The sequence below is a fragment of the Limanda limanda genome, chromosome 13, assembly GCF_963576545.1.
Source record: "Limanda limanda chromosome 13, fLimLim1.1, whole genome shotgun sequence".
Classification (NCBI taxonomy): domain Eukaryota; kingdom Metazoa; phylum Chordata; class Actinopteri; order Pleuronectiformes; family Pleuronectidae; genus Limanda; species Limanda limanda.
In genome coordinates, this window is record NC_083648.1 from 24,219,374 (window position 1) to 24,237,513 (window position 18,140).

Consider the following 18,140-nt stretch of genomic DNA (forward strand, 5'->3'; position numbering starts at 1 on the left):
CATGTATGCACTTACACCGTCACTAATTTGTGAATATCGTGCAACAACAAATTTTCTCCACCAAATCACACACTGTACACGGTCTGCCCAGCATCAAACAGTACACAAAGGTACCCTATGGTAGCTTATGCTGAACTGCTACAGAGCAAGTTAAATAAAGATAAGAGATCAACCCGTACAAAAGCACCGCCACCGACCAATAACTTCCCTTGAAACATGACATCAGTGTTCTTAGAGGATCCAGTGGATGTTGGATCTCTGAGGAGGACAAGGGTCTGCAGAGACCAGCAAGATCCTTTGGCCTACTCCGTCAAGTCTGTTTATGAAACATATAGATTGTGATTGGAGGGAATGATCACCTATTGGAGCCATATCCAACTAGACACGAAGGAGCAATATGCTCACAGTACCACAGACTGTCTGCATCGCTCTACGTCTCTTTAACTTGTTACCTATCCACTGTGGGTGATGCAGAGAATCTCAGCAGACACACTGAACACAATGACCATTTTACACTTTACTCATAAATAGCAATGTCTTTTGTTTAAATATATATATATATATAAATATAATATAAATAAATTGAGACATATATATATTGTTCTATTTTGTTCTCTACTTACCTTTATTTAGAATCAGACTTGTTTTACAAATCTCATTGCACATTTGTATACTGATATCAATATACAGTAGAAATTATACTAAAGTGTTGTACCTGTTGTATTCCAAAGATGTAAAACCAGCCCTCTTCCTTCTTGACAGTATGTTTTTTATGTTCATTTTTTTTATTTACTCACAGGTGAGCTTGAAACCACCAGGGTTGCCCCTGAAAGAATAAGGCAAAAACGTTCATACACACAATGAAAATACATGTAATTAATGCATATTGTTCATACTCCAGACATTTTATGTAGGCCCCCAAACTTGTTTTTAAGGCCTGAGCACCAACCATTGCCAGGATCCTATTTTAATACAAATAATTGTTATTTTTCTTTTTCTCCAAAATAAAGCACATTTCCACTGTGACACATTTCACCTTGATGCACGGACATGGGCAGGTCAAACACAGATCCAAAAACACTACAACTTCTGGAGTCATAACCGCAACCCAGGAGTTGACCATTTTGAGGCATCAATTTAGTGATATACAATTATTGGACACTTACAAAGTTGTTAAAAATAATAACATTCGATAAGCATAAGAGACAAAGAGCATGGACCATTGCCATCTTCATGCTATTTTACACTGTGATTGCATGTTGTGGTGTTAGATTGTTGTAATACCTTGAGACATATGTACTTTTTTTTTGGTAGCCTGTATTTTGGATTTTGGAGTACACATGCATCAGCCCCCACTGATTTATACTCTCATGTCCACTTGCTTCCCCTCACTCATGTGAAGTGTTTTCCTCAAGAACGTCTATCCCCCTCTCCTCCTCCTTTCTGCCCTAGCAGCCTGTAAGTGTGCTATTACACACAGCTCCCCTGCTGCGCTCCTTATAGCCCCACTTATAACAAGCTTCCCCCCTACACTCTTCTCTCTCTTTTCCCCTTAAAATAACTTTAGAACCATAGATACTCATAACAACAAATATATACATAATACATACAACAAAACAGTGTGCTCTGATAAATGTTTCCTTAATATACGTTTATTTAATTCATCGACCAAACAAATGAATTAATTAACAAAGCAAATAATTCAATAAGATTCTAAATGAATATAGCTGCAGGTCAACACAGCCTATCAAATCCCTCTCTATTAGTTCATAAGTTACAATTGATTTCACACCATTCAAAGATGTTCACAAAATAATTTACTTGTCACAACAAAACAGAAATTAATTAACACATATCATTTTATTTACTCAACTTACTGGCTTTAATTGTTTTATGGATAACATTTGTTTTGTTTTAGATTCTTTTGTTTCTTTGTAGATATTGTTCCAAAAATGTATCCCTTTCACTGTAATGCAATGTTCTATTAAGTTGGTGCTAAATCTTGTTTCTTTAAAGATCTCTATTCATTTTCAGTTATAATGGCCTTATATGCAACCACTAGCCAATAATAGGTTTGATGGATCTCTATCAACTCTATCAACTCAAGATCAAATTATTTGGACTGGTCTTGAATTCAACCCCCCACTGAGTGTTAGATATCATGCCTCCTGATTATTGTCTGATCGCTTCATACATGAAAGCGGTGTCCTAGTTCCATACACAATAGTTATCCTGAGCAAGACGTATTAGAAACTCAGTTTTGACAGCTTCGACGTTTCCCAACTGGGTCATTCTTTTGCTTAATGTTGTTTCTACATTTTTCAGAAGTTGTCTTAAGTCATCTGAGAAACTGAAGTTAGCTACTGAACATGATATTTGCTTCTGGAATGCTTCCATTCACATGCAGACATGGTTTGATGGTAATACAAAGTAATATAATGTGGTCTCCTACCCGTGGACTGCTTTAACAGGACCTGGGATACCAAGTACTTTTGAAGACCTGCAAAATGAAAAAAAGACAAACAGTGATTGATGCTATTAAAGTTGATTAGAGAGCCACCAACTCAGCTCAGGAGGTAGAGCCACAAATAGAGTGGGTTGTCCACAAACCACAAGGTTGGTGGTTCAATCCCATTCCACATGTCGAAGTATCCTTGTGCAATCCATCAAACACCAAAGTACCCCTGACAGCTGTGCGGACGGTGTGTGATAGATAAAGTGCTGCACATTGATGCACTGTATGAATGTGTGTGTGAATAGGCTAATGACAAAACTGTCATCACAAATGGAATGGCTCTCACCAGATCTGGATTATGATGTGGATGGACATTGATTTGCACAAACAAAGAGGGTCCATTTAGACCTGGTATAAACTTGCATCTCAATTGATGCAATTACAAGAGGACAGCTGTTAGTACATCAAATGTCCACGTGTCTCAAATGAACTTGGTAATGTCATCATCAGTGCCGTTGCAGTACATCTACTTGTGACAGCGAGGTGAGAGGTTATAGGATCAGAAGTAAATGAGTAGTTTAATAACAATATTTTTCTACATGAGTCCCGCTCATCGTGCTCCACCTTCATCTGTTTTCAGAAATAGAACATGATGTAATTGTTCATTACCATACTTGACCCTTATTGCCCAGGATCTGTTTAATTATACAAATCATTCAATTGATTCAATTAGTCATTCACTCTGGGAAGGTATAAATCAGTATCTGGTGACAAGGCTTGTGACATTAATTATCAATTCACATTCAAGTTTAGAAATGGATAACAAATAGCAAGCGCGACCTGATCCTTGCTTTCAATAAAGAAGAGGGTAAAAGAAGTTGAGGTAAAATGGGCTAAAAACCCACGACAATATTAATAGTAGGTAACTGTTCCAATAGAAACAGGCTATTGAAAAATAACCCTCCCATAGCATCCCCTTATATCTTCCTCTACTTGTGTCACCCATTCTAACAGCACATCCATGAATGGCTGTCACTCTCTATCTTACCTTGACCTTGAGTACAGCTTAGTGAGAGAAGGGATTATGTTTGGAACGAGGCAGGCCCAACTCTCTCAATGGTGTACATATATATAATGTGTAATATACATTATGGTTTAAACAGTAATGTGTGAGGATGGTTAAAAAAAACTTCAACACTAGTATCTTTAGCGTAAAGATATGAGTTATTATTAGAGCTGTCAAACGATTAAAATATTTAATCGCGATTAATCGCATTTTGTCATAGTTAACTCGCGATTAATCGCAAATTTGTATCTATTCTGAATGTTCTTTCATTTATTATTTTTCCATAATTTTACTTTCGTTTTAAAGGGACTCTTACCTTTGTTGCATTTTTACACTTATTTTTGGATAAGGTTAAATTGGTATTAATAAGGTAATGACACTCTAAAATGCAAGACAGACCCACCAGGAGTAAAAACAAACAATTATTTCACTCTCATAATATTTAGTGAAAACTTCAACCAATAAAATTCTTCGGACCGAAGGACCTTATTGGCCGACAGACCTGTCTGTTTGCTGCATGGACATGCAGGTTTTCCGTCTGCTTCTTGTGGCGCATTCGGGCCCGTCATCATATGTGAATGTAAATGTATATAACTTACCGGTGCTTCTGAATCCGAATCCATTGCTTTGGTAAACAAAAACTCACGTGCGTGCGCGGAGGCAGTAGGTTCTAAGTCTGCTTGTAAATAAAGTTTCTTCAAAAAAACACCGCGGATGGGAACGAGGGGGTGGGGCATTGGAGGAAGGCGGGATGATTTGAATGTGCTGTAATTCTCAAATGCAACAAAGGTAAGAGTCCCTTTAATGCTCTTATCAACATGGAAAAGTGGATTGGCTTGCTTTATGCAAATGTTTTATATTATTGAAAAACAACATTGCCAAACAGGGCGGTACAAAATAAAATTATAAAGTGCACATATCAGGTAAACAAGGACTCAGCCTATAGTGCAGTTAAACCATGGCTTAATATTTTCTTTTTTTCAAGTTTGCTGTGAACATAGCAGTCAGTCCTCTTATTTCAGAAACAATGAACCATAACAGTTAGGTTACCAATAAAAGGTAAGCCTACTACTTCTTTGCTTTAAGCTAGCTACTCAAACAGACAAGCAACAAATAACAAACAAACAAAATACACAGGCAGGTGTCGGCCTACTTTGAAATAAATGAAACACAGAACTTTGTAGGGCTATTTGAGTCCTCCCCTTATTTGTGGAAAATGTATGAAATAAGAAGTACCCTATTTTTAAATAAATAAAAACATATAGCTGCAGCCTAATAGTGTAACGGACTGGGTTTATGTTTATGTTTGGTTTTGACGTATGCTCAGTAAAACACTGTTGAAGGAGCGCTCTGATGTCTGACAGTCAGTGAAGGGGTCTGGGTGGGACATGTGACTGTTTGGACCAATAGGATGGGGGGATCGGGGATCAATGAGGAAGTGAAGTGTTGATGTCTGCGAGAGACGGAGTAACAGCGAGAGGTGCACATGTTCGTGTAGAGGAAAATACCAGTTACTAAACCACGAAGAAGTTCCGTGTCCTGTGGGACGCTACAATAGCTTTAAAATATATATTTTAGGTGGCGAAATATTAAAACAAAAAGCGAGAGCAGGTCAGACTGGAGGCGAACACAGATACTGAAGCTGCAGCTGCAGCTCTGCTTTAACTCGAGTTAAAAAAATTGACGGCGTTAAAATGGGTTTGCGTTAACGCCGTTAATAACGCGTTAAACTGACAGCCCTAGTTATTATAGATCAAGCATGTGCATTTCAAGATGTTGCTTAAAAAACAAGAAAAGGACATGACCAGATTTCAAAGGACTGTTAATAGCAATAAACCAGAGGACTGATTAAACCAGTACCATTTTGAAGACGTCAAAAGGGGTCAGCTCAATTGTTTGTTTTTCAGATTGTATTTGAATGGCTTAAAAATTAAAATAAATCTTTCACAGTGAAAAATAATTAATTTAGTGTTGTGCTTGAGGATGGTTGATGGTTTGAGTGGGAGGAATGGGCCAGCATGCAGCTGTTAATTTTTTATGATTAAAAAGTTTTATTCAGATAATCCCCCAAAAGGAGCAAAATAATTGGGTGATATTCATCATTATAGGATTGTCTACAGACAAATAGTGGGAAAACCTACACAGTAAACAAAACCCTGGCCCTCATTATCCTGGAGGTTGAAAGACTGGCGGAGGAGGCATAAACATGGATGGTGAGGTTGACAAACAGATGAACATCTTCCTTTGGAACAGATTTTATTACAGCAGAAAATGTTTCAACATTTTACAGGGGAAGTTTATTCCTTAGGGCACAGTTACATAAGCGTGTGTATACATGTTGCAGATCAAAGTTGAACATCAAGCAAGAGGCATATGTGTAAGCGAGAGATCCTGTCACCGACTTGAGCTGTCAGGTCAAACAGGACACTGACCAGCCTCAGGTAGCGCTGGTAACTTGTGTTAGAGAACAGTCACATATGCAAAGGAATGTCATGGGTCAAAGTTCGGCTCTTCGCTTGCACAGATTGGAAGTTAACCCATTAACTGGTACGGGTTTGCCACATTCGCAATGTGTGGCCGTGCCCTTATTATTGCATCACACCACAACGTTCCTGTGGTCAAACTCACAAGGAGCACGGAAAAATCTGCTTTGCATTCGGTGGGAATGCAGCATTAAGGGTCAGTTAAGTCACTGAAAGGAAATCGACTATGGAAAAAGCAAGACTGACAAAAATGAAAAGCATTTCCTCAACCACCATAAAACAGTGTCTTAACAACAGGTTTACAGGTGAGTGTGAGGAATAGGCACCTTCCTCATAGCAGTCATACCAAAATGAAATCAAGGGAATTACAGTTATTTAAGACAAACATAGAACGTCTATCTAGTCTTTCAGCAATGAAAATGAGACTAAAAGAACAGTGCAAGTAACTTTTGAAACAAATATATAAAGGATAATACGAAGGGATGGAATTAAGTTTTAACATAAAGTATTACGTCGGGTTCAACAACCTGCATGTGTGGAGTCTTACTGTTGCTCCTGATCCATACTGTCAGGATAAAGAAAGCAGGACGACCCAAGTGCAAGAGCCTGGTTCATGTAGAAAAAGCAAAAATGTCCTTTATTTCAGCAAAGCTACTTCCAGCAAAACAGGATTAAAAACACAAAGTCCAAAATTCCACATCCAGAAAAAGACTGCAAAAAGCACAACTGAAAGGACCGCAGGGAACAAGATGTCAAGACAAACTGACAAAGACAAACGGAAGCACAGAGACCTATGTACACAAATGTACACATTTCGAAATCAAAAAGGAAACCCTAATTGAACTTTTAAACACAAGCCAAATCCAGACACAAGAAAACCAAGGGAAATGTCCATCATCAAAAAAGTCAAACAAAATCCAAAAGCTCTTCAGATACATGAAGCTCAGAGTCATGACACATAAACTGCTCATACTATCCTGTTTAGAAGATGATTCATCTGCACTGCTGCTTGTGAGATTCACCTTTTAAAGATATGTGACCATCAGTGATGTTATCTGAGGCTATTTGTGAGTAAGTCAATCCAAAATCCACTGAGAATTAAACTAAGGTAGAAAAAACAGACACGAAAAAGACACTTTGGAAAGAGAAGAGTGACATGAACACTTTGAGAGAGAAACCTGTAACCATGGTAACTGTTCATAAAGATGGCAACAGCGGTAGCCTCAAAATGCATTGAGGACATACAAATTATAATCATAGAATAAAAAGTTGACTAAGTTGTCATTGACAAAATCTAGACTCAAATGTTATCAAGTATTGTTGATTAAAATGTAAATAATTTATTTGACAAAAATTAAACCTTGAACCTTGACCCAAAATTCAAATCGAATTTTCGTCAAAACAAAAAAAATTTAAATTTAAAACAGCTGCAAAAACCAACACTGTACAGGACACAGTGTCTACACCAGATGGAAATAGAGAAAGGGCTGATCTCAAGTCACAAAGGAAGGAATGAATGTGAAGATGATAAAGCTTGAAATAAAAGTTGATGAATGAACCAGTCATCAAGGAAGTTGGACAAATTAATAAGGCTTCTATTGAAACTCCCCCACTATGAGCAAAACTTAATAGTCTACAAACACTGTTACATATACATTTAGTGAATTCAGCTGTATGTTCTCATAATATAATTTGAGAATTATACACGACTAATAGGCATTATCCTGAAAAAGCTGCTGTACTCCCCATTAAAATGCAGACTTGCAAAAGAGTCTGTTATTCATATTTAAACAGCTGCACTCACAAGAGGAAACATTACATGATAGGTGTACATATACAGAAGTGATGAATGGAAGGAATATTTAAAGGTGTCAGTCACTTAGCTGATCACAAGCTCATTTTTAAGTATTAAAAGACTCTGGAACAGAGCATACACACAACAGTGGCAGCTCTGAGAGCACTGTTGCTTGGAAGCAGAGTACAGAAAAATTACCTGGGACTTCAGACTTAGATTTTTTGGGGAAATGGGAATGCTCAAGGTCTTCAGGGTCGGAAGCAGATATGAGGCTAGCTGCCTGGAGAGTAGGCTGGTAACTAGCTGGCTTGAGCCTCGTCAACTAGGTTTCAGGCTTGTGGCTAGAGGGCCAAGCTAGCCAACTGAGCCCAGCTTTAATGTCTGAGAAGTAGAAGACAGGAGCTAGCTTTTGGCTATCACTGGCTGATGGGTAGCAGACTGGAAGTTAGGTGACTCAGGAGCAGACAACAAGTTAGCAGACAAAGTTCATAAGCCACTCCGGCAACAAACTCCTCTTAGGATGCTTTCACGCCTTCCCTTTGCTCTGTAGGCTACCTTTAGATTTTGTATGTTTGTCCCAAACAAAATTCAAGGTGTGAAAGGTGCCTCGGACCACAATTCAGCTAAATAGACCTAAACTTTGTGTTCGCCAAAAGAGTTTATCTATCTATCTATCTATCTATCTATCTATCTATCTATCTATCTATCTATCTATCTATCTATCTATCTATCTATCTATCTATCTATCTATCTATCTATCTATCTATCTATCTATCTATCTATCTATCTATCTATCTATCTATCTATCTATCTATCTATCTATCTATCTATCTATCTATCTATCTATCTATCTATCTATCTATCTATCTATCTATCTATCTATCTATCTATCTATCTATCTATCTATCTATCTATCTATCTATCTATCTATCTATCTATCTATCTATCTATCTATATCCATTTTGAACTGTTTGGACTTTCTGACCACCTGCAGGAAGTTTAAACAATAGAATTAGTTAAAGTGGAGTTGCCCAGGCTGACAGAATTGCTTGCAGTCTTCGCCTCTGATGATATCACCTACGACAATATGATGTTTGAATGATGAGGAGGTTCATTTGGTGCATTCGGACTAGTGTCAAGTACTGTGCCAGAAGTTGGTGATGGTGGTAGTAATTCCATACTTATCTTACAGTGTTAACTAAATTAACTAAATGAACTGGATTCATTCATCTTCTCCAGTCAAATGTAAAGAGAACAACCGACCAGATCACACACCAGCGTCAGAAGCCCACCCATCTTCAAACCAACCAATGTCAAGTATAGGTAGATGCAGACCATGTAGGTGACGACAACAGGACGGACGTGATTCAAAAGTCTCTAAAGCGCTCCTTTAATTGCAATGTGAAACCAAAATTAACTAGGTAGTTTGTATAGTTAATATAAATATGATGCTAATAATAGTAAACTTAATTCATATAGTAGTCACTACTATAATAGTGAAAAAAATATTTTGCCACGTTGCTGCCCAGAAATGATTGGACTGACAATGTTGTGTTTCTCCTTGAGAAGTTTTGTGAAAACCTGCCGCTAGTCATGATGAAACTCCATTTCCAAAAATCCCACTCTCCCCAGTCTCTCATCAAATGGGTTTTTAGTTTTACCAGTGAGCCGAACAATTGTTTTCCAAAAGGTTAGGATCTTCGTCTGAGTCTGTTATGCTTCTCTGCTCCGGCCTTTCTCATGTTCCCCTGAGGGACATGTTCTTCCCCAGCGTCCTGGTCCTGGTCGACACACACACGCACGCACGCACGCACGCACGCACTCACGCACACACACACACACACACACACACACACACACACACACACACACACACACACACACACACACACACACACACACACACACACACACACACACACACACACACACACAGACACACACACACACACACACACACACACACACACACACACACACACAAACACTCACACACACACACACTCTCTCTCTCTCTCTCTGTCTGTGGTGCACACGTGATCACATTTACTTAGTTAGGATATTTATGTTGTTCACAGCATTTCAGATCTTGATGGAGGCAATCAGACTACTTTGGAATTGATATCTATAAGTCCAGTTGGGTGAAAATAAGAGCAAGACAGACATGTGGGATTGTTTGGCCTTGGCGAAGGAATGCGCTCTACTGATTGCCATCTCTTTAATTTGTCTTCCATTTGTTTACCTGAAAAAAGAACTTTACCCAAGTTGTTCAGAAAAAACAAACTGTTCTGCTGATCTTGCATGTCCTGTTTGTGTTTTTCTCAGAGTAAATACTGTCCAAATACCTGGGGACGTTAGTTGGATGTAAATAGTTTTCTGTAAATGCAGATAGTTTGATCGAGTTTGCTGTGTCCTAATATATATATATATCATCAGATGTTCCACCAAACCTCTTGTTTTGACTATTTATGAGCCCAAAGTTGACTTTTAAGTAGGAAAAAGGACACTACAATGTCTGTATATGTCATGTAAGTGTCAACTTCAATTAGATCTAAGAGGTTATGTATGTTCAAGTCTTTGAGACGAGCAGATAAGTATGTGACCTTCGATCCTTTTGGAGTCTTTAAATGGTCTATTTTGTAGAACACCAATGTTGACAAGCTGTGGTCATTTTGTGTTATCCAGTGAATGAAAGTCCAGCAACAATTTTCTACATGGATCTATTTACAAAAAAAGAAGAAAAGAAAACCTGCTATTTCAGTGTTTTCAAACTCCTATTGCTCAAGGAGAAGAGACTTGAGTCTTTCATTGGGTCTTTTCTGGGATGCCATTGAATACAGTCAAACCAGTGCTGCTAATGACTCTGAACTTAATAGGACACTGTGTCTGCTTTACTTTGCATATTCCATATGCCCTAAAGCTGTTCTGATATCAGAACAGCTAACAACCCTAGTGCTGTTAAGAGACCTGGTGGGATATCAACACGAATCACAGTATTTCCTTTCTTAGGCTCATCCATCATCCACCATCTAGCTTTGTTAGACTCATTAATTACACAGCTTTTCTGCAATTATTGTGAGGACTTTAGGATTAAACCAATAGACACGTGTCTAGGACTATGTTCACAAAGCTTGCCCGAGTGGCCTGAATCAGATTCCCCCCCCACTTTGTGACCCAGATCGGATTGTTTAATGACAAATGCACAAATCACATTGAATCTGATCTTTTCAAATAAGATTTTGGCCACTTTCATATGTGGTTTTAAATCAGATACAGATCAGATTTTTTCAAATGTAACCTCTGCATGAACAGCCATGTGATCGGTTTCCGAATTCAATGCGACTTTTACCTCACTCTATATCAACATTCCTCATAGCCTTGCGCAGGCGAAGGGGCGGCGGGAAGACAGCAAGCATGGAAGACAGCTGCAACAGTAGTCAGTCAGGTTTTAAAATTCAAATTGGGTGAATTGTCTGTTCAAGCAAAACATGAATGGTCATATCGAGAGAAAAATTAAACCTTCAACGCCCACATCTGTGGCCTCTTGATTACTTTCTTACACAGTGCTGGGTGTGAAGTCTTGTTCTTCTGCGCATGCAGGTCACATCAGGGCCATGACCAGTTCACACTGGAGTCTGATTCAGGTCACATTTTAAAAGATAATGTGAACAGCTACATAAAATCAAGAAAAAAAAGGGGAAAAAATGAATTTAGCACTTGCAGTAAAGGCTTGCAGTGTGAGCGAAGTGTTATTTATATATTTTTTAACAATCTGGGGTGTATTCAGCTGGAGCCGGATTTTAAGAGAATAGAGATATAAAACTGTGGGCATAAAACATTATGTCTGTGGATAGGACGTAGCATCAATGACTGGAAAGAAAACATGAATCAGAATCCCCAACAGAAAAGAAAGCAGCTCTGAATTCCTATACTTGGCCTATATATTCCTGCAGCAAGAAAATGAATTTGCATGTTAAATAACAACTGTACTGCAGTTGCTCTGTTGGAATAGCATATCTTTGTACATGAAAACAGCCTCTTTGCTGTGGCAGGAAAAGACTTGACAAGCCTGGAGAGGTGAGATGGCAGTCTTAACCAGATTGTCCTTGTATCTACGTCTGTATACATTCTTCCATCCAGGGAAGGGTGGAGGCCGTCTCATTTAAAGAGCTGAGGCCTGTTAAATTGTCAACAAATGAGACATCTCTGTTCAAGCAGAAAACCTTTCAGCCAGACCTGACGTTGGCGTAAATGACAGAAATTCACATAAACAAAACAAAGCGGGGGGAGCGAAGCAGAGATGATTACCTGCTTCCCAGTGTCCAGCAGGCTGCCTGTCAGGCGTATCAAAATCCTATTTGAGAAGCTGTGGCTGCCTGCTGCCAACGACTACAGAGACAGATATGTTGTTCAGACAGTAACAGAGCAGTCGATGTCATGTCCTCCACACAAGCACCTGGATAACAGAAAGTCTGGCCATCACCGAAGTGCCGACCACAAGAGAAAATGCCCGAGAAAGAACATCTGAGGACACCAAGGTACGGCAGTGATGAGTGGGAGCCTGGGAAAGGATCGAAGTCTCCCTGTAATTCAACCGCTGAGTGAAACAAAGTTTAAAATGTGGAAAAAACTGTGTATGGAAAACGGAATAGGCACTTCTGGAGGAGGGAACTGAAGAGCCCGAAGAGGGAATTGTGACAGTTTGATACTGGCCAGTTTATCAGAATTTTTCACTTTTTCACCAGCAGGAGGTTTAGTTTATGAGCACAATGAGACTTGGCCAACCAAAACAATGAACTGAAAGAAGCTAAAAAAAACTGCTCAACTCCTGGTAATTGCAATTTAAAGACAGTGAATCGTAAAAAGGTAATGACACACTGTGATAAAAATGATTTCATTTTTTGTAAACTTCCTTCTCAGATGTCCTCTCTCCTGTTATGATATCTGCAGTCCCTGCATGGGCCAATCACAGGCTCCGCTATCAGGAATATTGTTTCATCAGAGAGGCTATAATAGTCTCTGATCACATCTCGCTCCCACCACCACATCCGGGCAAGCCTTATCCGATCCCACGTGTCCCTCTGTAGATGTAGGTAATTACCTTCCTGTCTGCTGTAGAGTGGCAGGGCTCCATCCTCTGCCCAGGTATAATCATAAGCCATGATGCAGTTCATTATTTATAGCATATCTTATTCTGGTATGAGCGCAGGAAAAGAGGGAGCCTTTACTCTGACACTTTCCGATCATGGGTTGAAGTGGTCTGACCTCCACCAAAATGGATACTCCACATAATGGAGCAGATGGAGGCAAAGCATGCTTCAAGTGGCTTTTCCACACATTTCAGGCTTAACACAGTCACATGGTGTAAACTGTGCTGTGAGTACAGAAAAAGTAGCTCTGAATTTATAATTGGATAAGAGTTCTGTATTTTTTTTCAGTGACACCTCATGGCAGCACAAATGTTGGACAAATAGCAGACAGTCACTGCGGTTACATGTGTCCGATTGAAACCCCCCCCCCCCCCCTCCCTCCCTCCCTGGCCGTGACCCGGAAATGCGCCGTTCGCATTCGCAGTACTCCTAGAGTAAACATGCACAACATCATGTAGAGGGACGTAGCTTCACCTTGCTCTCCGTTCGTCATCTTTCTCGCATGCTGAGTTGAAGGCTGTTGTTCTTTTTTGTTGCTAGTGGTGAAGAGGTCAAGCGGAAATGGCTGTATCACCACTAGCTGTAATGAATACAGCGCCACCTATCGTAGCGGGGTATGAAATGCTTTCGGACAAGAGTCGGATTTCTCAGTGCCATGTACCCTGAGATAGAGCAGTTAACCCCCCATGGACAGAGAAACCGGGCTTCAGCCGAAATCGGGTTTATGCCATCATGTAAACGTAAAAGATATTATTTCAAACTTTTCTTGGTAAATAAAGTCTATAGGCAAGACAAATTCTCTTTAGTCCTCCTACACAAACTGAGCAGTGACATTGAAACCAACAAAATATAAAAGCACAACAAGAATGAAAGAACTAACTCTGACCAAATTGTCACGTATAAATTCCTCATCTTTTAACAAATGGAATAGGAGAGAGGCCCAATGAGAGAAGAAAATTTCACAAGACACATTTAACACATCAGAGAATTCTTTCAGACTAAATTGAAACAACATTACGAATTGCATGAGAGTTTTTGTGTCTCCGTTTTAAAATAATGACCCACAGTCAAGTAGCGTACCTGTGTAGACAGAAATAATAATAAAATGTAATTGTACTCGAACAGATCACGGCCCATCTCCCCATGTTAAAGAAACCAGAATCTTTTACATCTACTCAAAAATTGTAATAAGTTTCTTGCTTCAAGCCCCACCCCTCGTTAAACTTTCATGGGAATCAATTGAGTAGTTTTTTAAAGATCCTGCACTCACACCTAAAACAGGAATGAAAACATAACATCCTTTGCAAAGGCAATGAAGCAAAGTACAGTACTTTCAACCCCCAGATGACTTTGTAGTATAATTGTGCTCTAAAGGGTGGCTTAGGGAGGTAAAGTGGGTCGTCCATTAACTAGATGGCCGTGGTTCGATCCCTGGGTACTCCATTACGCGTGACAAATTGTCCTTGGGCAAGACACTAAACCCTAAGTTGATTCTGATGGCTGGGCCAGCAGTGTAAGACTGGTGTATGATAGAGAAAGTGAGGCATACATGCGCTGTATGAATGAGTGAGTGAATGGGTGAACGGCAAAACTGAGTATTGAGTGCTTTGAGTGGTCATCAAGACTAGAACAGTGCAGCATGAATACAAATCATTTACCATTTAACTCAAAATACAAAGTGAATTTGAAGCCAGAGATGTTTTGTTTGTCATTCACAGAATCTTTGTCTAAAATAGTTAACAACATCTCAATGATAAATATGTATATGTGATGATATATGTGATGAAGTATAATCAACCTCAAATTCTTTGTTGGTGGGGTAAATGTCAAAGAATGAATTCAGCAACATCATAATTACAGAATGCAAAGCTACCTCATTGCAACATGCAAACATACTTCGAACTGTATAGAGAAATGTTTTTGTAAATGTTTGAATGAACCAGTGTAGTGTTAGGGCAGAACCCTGTAAGTGTAGGACCCTAAAGTTTTATTTGTGGTGTCAGAAACGTGGATTATAGAAGTAGAGGCTTGACTCAAAATGTAATATTAAAACCACTTTTAAACCCACACAGGTTGATAAAGTCACATCTATGCTGTGAAGGTGCAAACTTAATTCTCTGATTCATCAAAGAAAGGCACCCTCCTGCTATTCTTAAATACATCTTTCACAAATACATCAAAATATATGTTTATATCATATAATAATACATATGAAATATACAATTTAATGCAAGTCTACACCACACAGTACGTTTCATAAGTAGAGAGAGAGAACATGTTGCTATTTGTTTGTGTTGAATATGTGATTCCTTTGATATTCATCATGTGCGGCCCACCGGGAGTGTATTATGTCAGTAATTGGGGGCAGATTTAAATACCACAGCTCTCAGACAAACATGTTTACCTACATCTATTAGCCTAAGTCTCTCCACTCCAGATCTGTGCCCTTCTAGCACCAGACAATGTGTTATAATCTGCATTGGAGAGTCTCAAGTTACCTTGAGCCCAGTGAGATGTAGGAGGCACTCAGGTCCACTTCAATCACCTTTTGAATCCCCTGCAAACATCCTAGAGGCTGCTGCTTCAGATTTTTAATTCATTTTAATTGATTAGCATCAATATATGCCCATATATATTTTATTCAGTTGCTATTTGTCAGCTGCTTTTTATAACAAGTCCTTCCCTGAGAGACAGGTCTGGATTTTTTAAAGTATATGAAGCCTTGCTACACATTTGACAAACCTGATTGATTTTGAAGCACTGTCAAATTATTTAAAACACTTGTACTGGGAAAATAGGTGCATTAAATAAAAGTGTGAGGTGATGGTATGTTCAGATCTAATTGGGTGCGATTTGGACATCAGTAGTCAGAGCTCACCTCCTCACAACCATACGCTAATGTCTGTTTATGCAAAAGAAGCGTGCAATACAGTATGCGGTTCATAAGCTTGTCGTTTTCTACGGATTACCCGTTCACCATTTCTGTTGTTTGAATCAGCTGTTCCTTTTAGCAGGACTAACTTTGTAAACCCGCAGCAATTCTCTGTGAAGCTCATCTCATCTATCTTTTATTTTCTTGAGTCTTCACAACATGGATATAACAGAGGGAACTGTAACGCAATTTGTCCTCCTCTCTGTCGGAGTCACTTCTAATCCAGTTAGACAACAGGGACTAGAGGAGACAATAAAGCCTCACTAATGTATTTGGGACACTGACACTGCACGCAGTCACTGGAAGGAACAGTGAGTGGAAAGAGGAAGATACAATAAGTGTGGAAGCCAGAAAATGGGGACTGAGTAAATAAGATGGATGTCCACAAAGCATACATGATTATAACATTAATATTTAAATATTTAATATTTACACTGCTTTGTTTCAACATTATAAAGTATATAGACTTTATAAGGGATCGGTCAATGAATCCATTACTAATCGGCTGAAAATACCAACAGAAGACTTCATTTACCAGCTTGTATTCGGTGATGACAAATGAAGGATAAGATCTTTCTGTAATGATGAGATGTGCCGATTCAAAGTGACTGTACTGTAAAGCATTGTAACAGCAGATACAAGGTGTACTAATTCACTGATTCTAATTCATCAAACAGGCCCATGTGACTAATAACAGCTTAAAATCAGGGCTTTGTCTTAAACGGCAGTAAATAAAAATCTATTGATGCAACTACTTTGCATTATGTTCACACATTTTGTTGGAAAAACATTAATTTACCTTGTTCATTGATGATTTTTTGAGACAGCCAAGGAGTTGTAGCTTTTGCAAAAAATTTGGTGTAAGGATATATTGGTAACAGGAGCATCATACATTATACTATTTCAGGTTGGTGTTTTAGAACTGGCTGAATAATGTGGGACATAATGGATAGTGGAAGCAATGGCATAAGGCATAATCAGACAATGCTCTGTAACATGTAAACAGAATATTAATGGAGTATTCTATCAGTAACTAATGTAAACTCCATAATCAAAATAATGTCTGATTCGGAATAAGGTCAATAGGTGAACAAAGTCAGTGTCGCTGTCCCACCAGAGAGTCAAACTAGAACAGGCGTCCCATGGTCCGATCTGAGGGCCCAAGATCCTTTTAGAATCCCGTCCATGTCCCTCTGCAAAGGTCAAAGTTCCAGCCTCCGTCTAGCCAGTAGGTTAACCAGCTGTCTTTGGCATTAACTTCTGTCAACCGTCTACTTGATGACCAGATCACAGAAAAATCCTGGAATCGTTCATTGTTGCTCCGGATGTAGAGAGGGACTAATCAGAAGGTTGGTGGTGCAACCATCTTGTTGTGGAAGGTTCAAGGAGTAGAGAATCAACATTCACTTCCAGGTTTCCCAAAGGAAACTAACAGACGTGGCCCCTGTCAAAGTTCTCTATTTGGTTGGACCAGCTCTGTTGGCTCATTCTGCAATAATTATTTAGGCTTTTATAGGTCGCCTTACTGATGAACATAACAATGGGTCAAAAGCAGCAAGAACACAGAAAACCTGGGGCTTTGTGTTTAACGACAATATTATCATCTCCCGAAGATTTTTAAATTTGAATTGGATATACTACATCTTTTTCAAGAATCAATATCCTTACTGAAAGCTTTCTTTTTTCACATAGTTAGACTGTCAGCAGTTCATCTTTGGTTATAGTGTACTGTATTGTTATTTTTTATAGTAGTATTCCATACGATAGAGAAAAACCACAGCTGTGAAAAGCACAGCCTTACTAAAGAATATCAATATGAGACTTTACATTTTATATTTGTACCTTTAACTTAAAAAAAGAACTCCAGTGAATTTGGATCAAAAACTGATGAGCAGAACCAGAAATATATTTTTTCCATTTCACTCTATCCAACATTTTTCTTGCCAACCCTTCACATAGCAGAAGACCACAGAAGACTTTATACAACTTTTTTTACACATAGTCATTCCCAAGACCTGTGTTAAATCTGCAGTTCTCCATTAATATTTGCATATTTCTAATACTCTTTCTGTCCCTACCTGTTCTTCTTTTTGCACTCATACTATATACACTAGAAATTAATATGTCTTTACAGCCTCACGTTATTTTCCCAGGGGTTTCACCTTCTCTCATAATAAATACTCTTGCTCTCTTGTGTGAAAGTGCTCACTGCTGAATAGGAAATCCAGAGTTAATAGAGCCAGAACCAGAGACACGTCC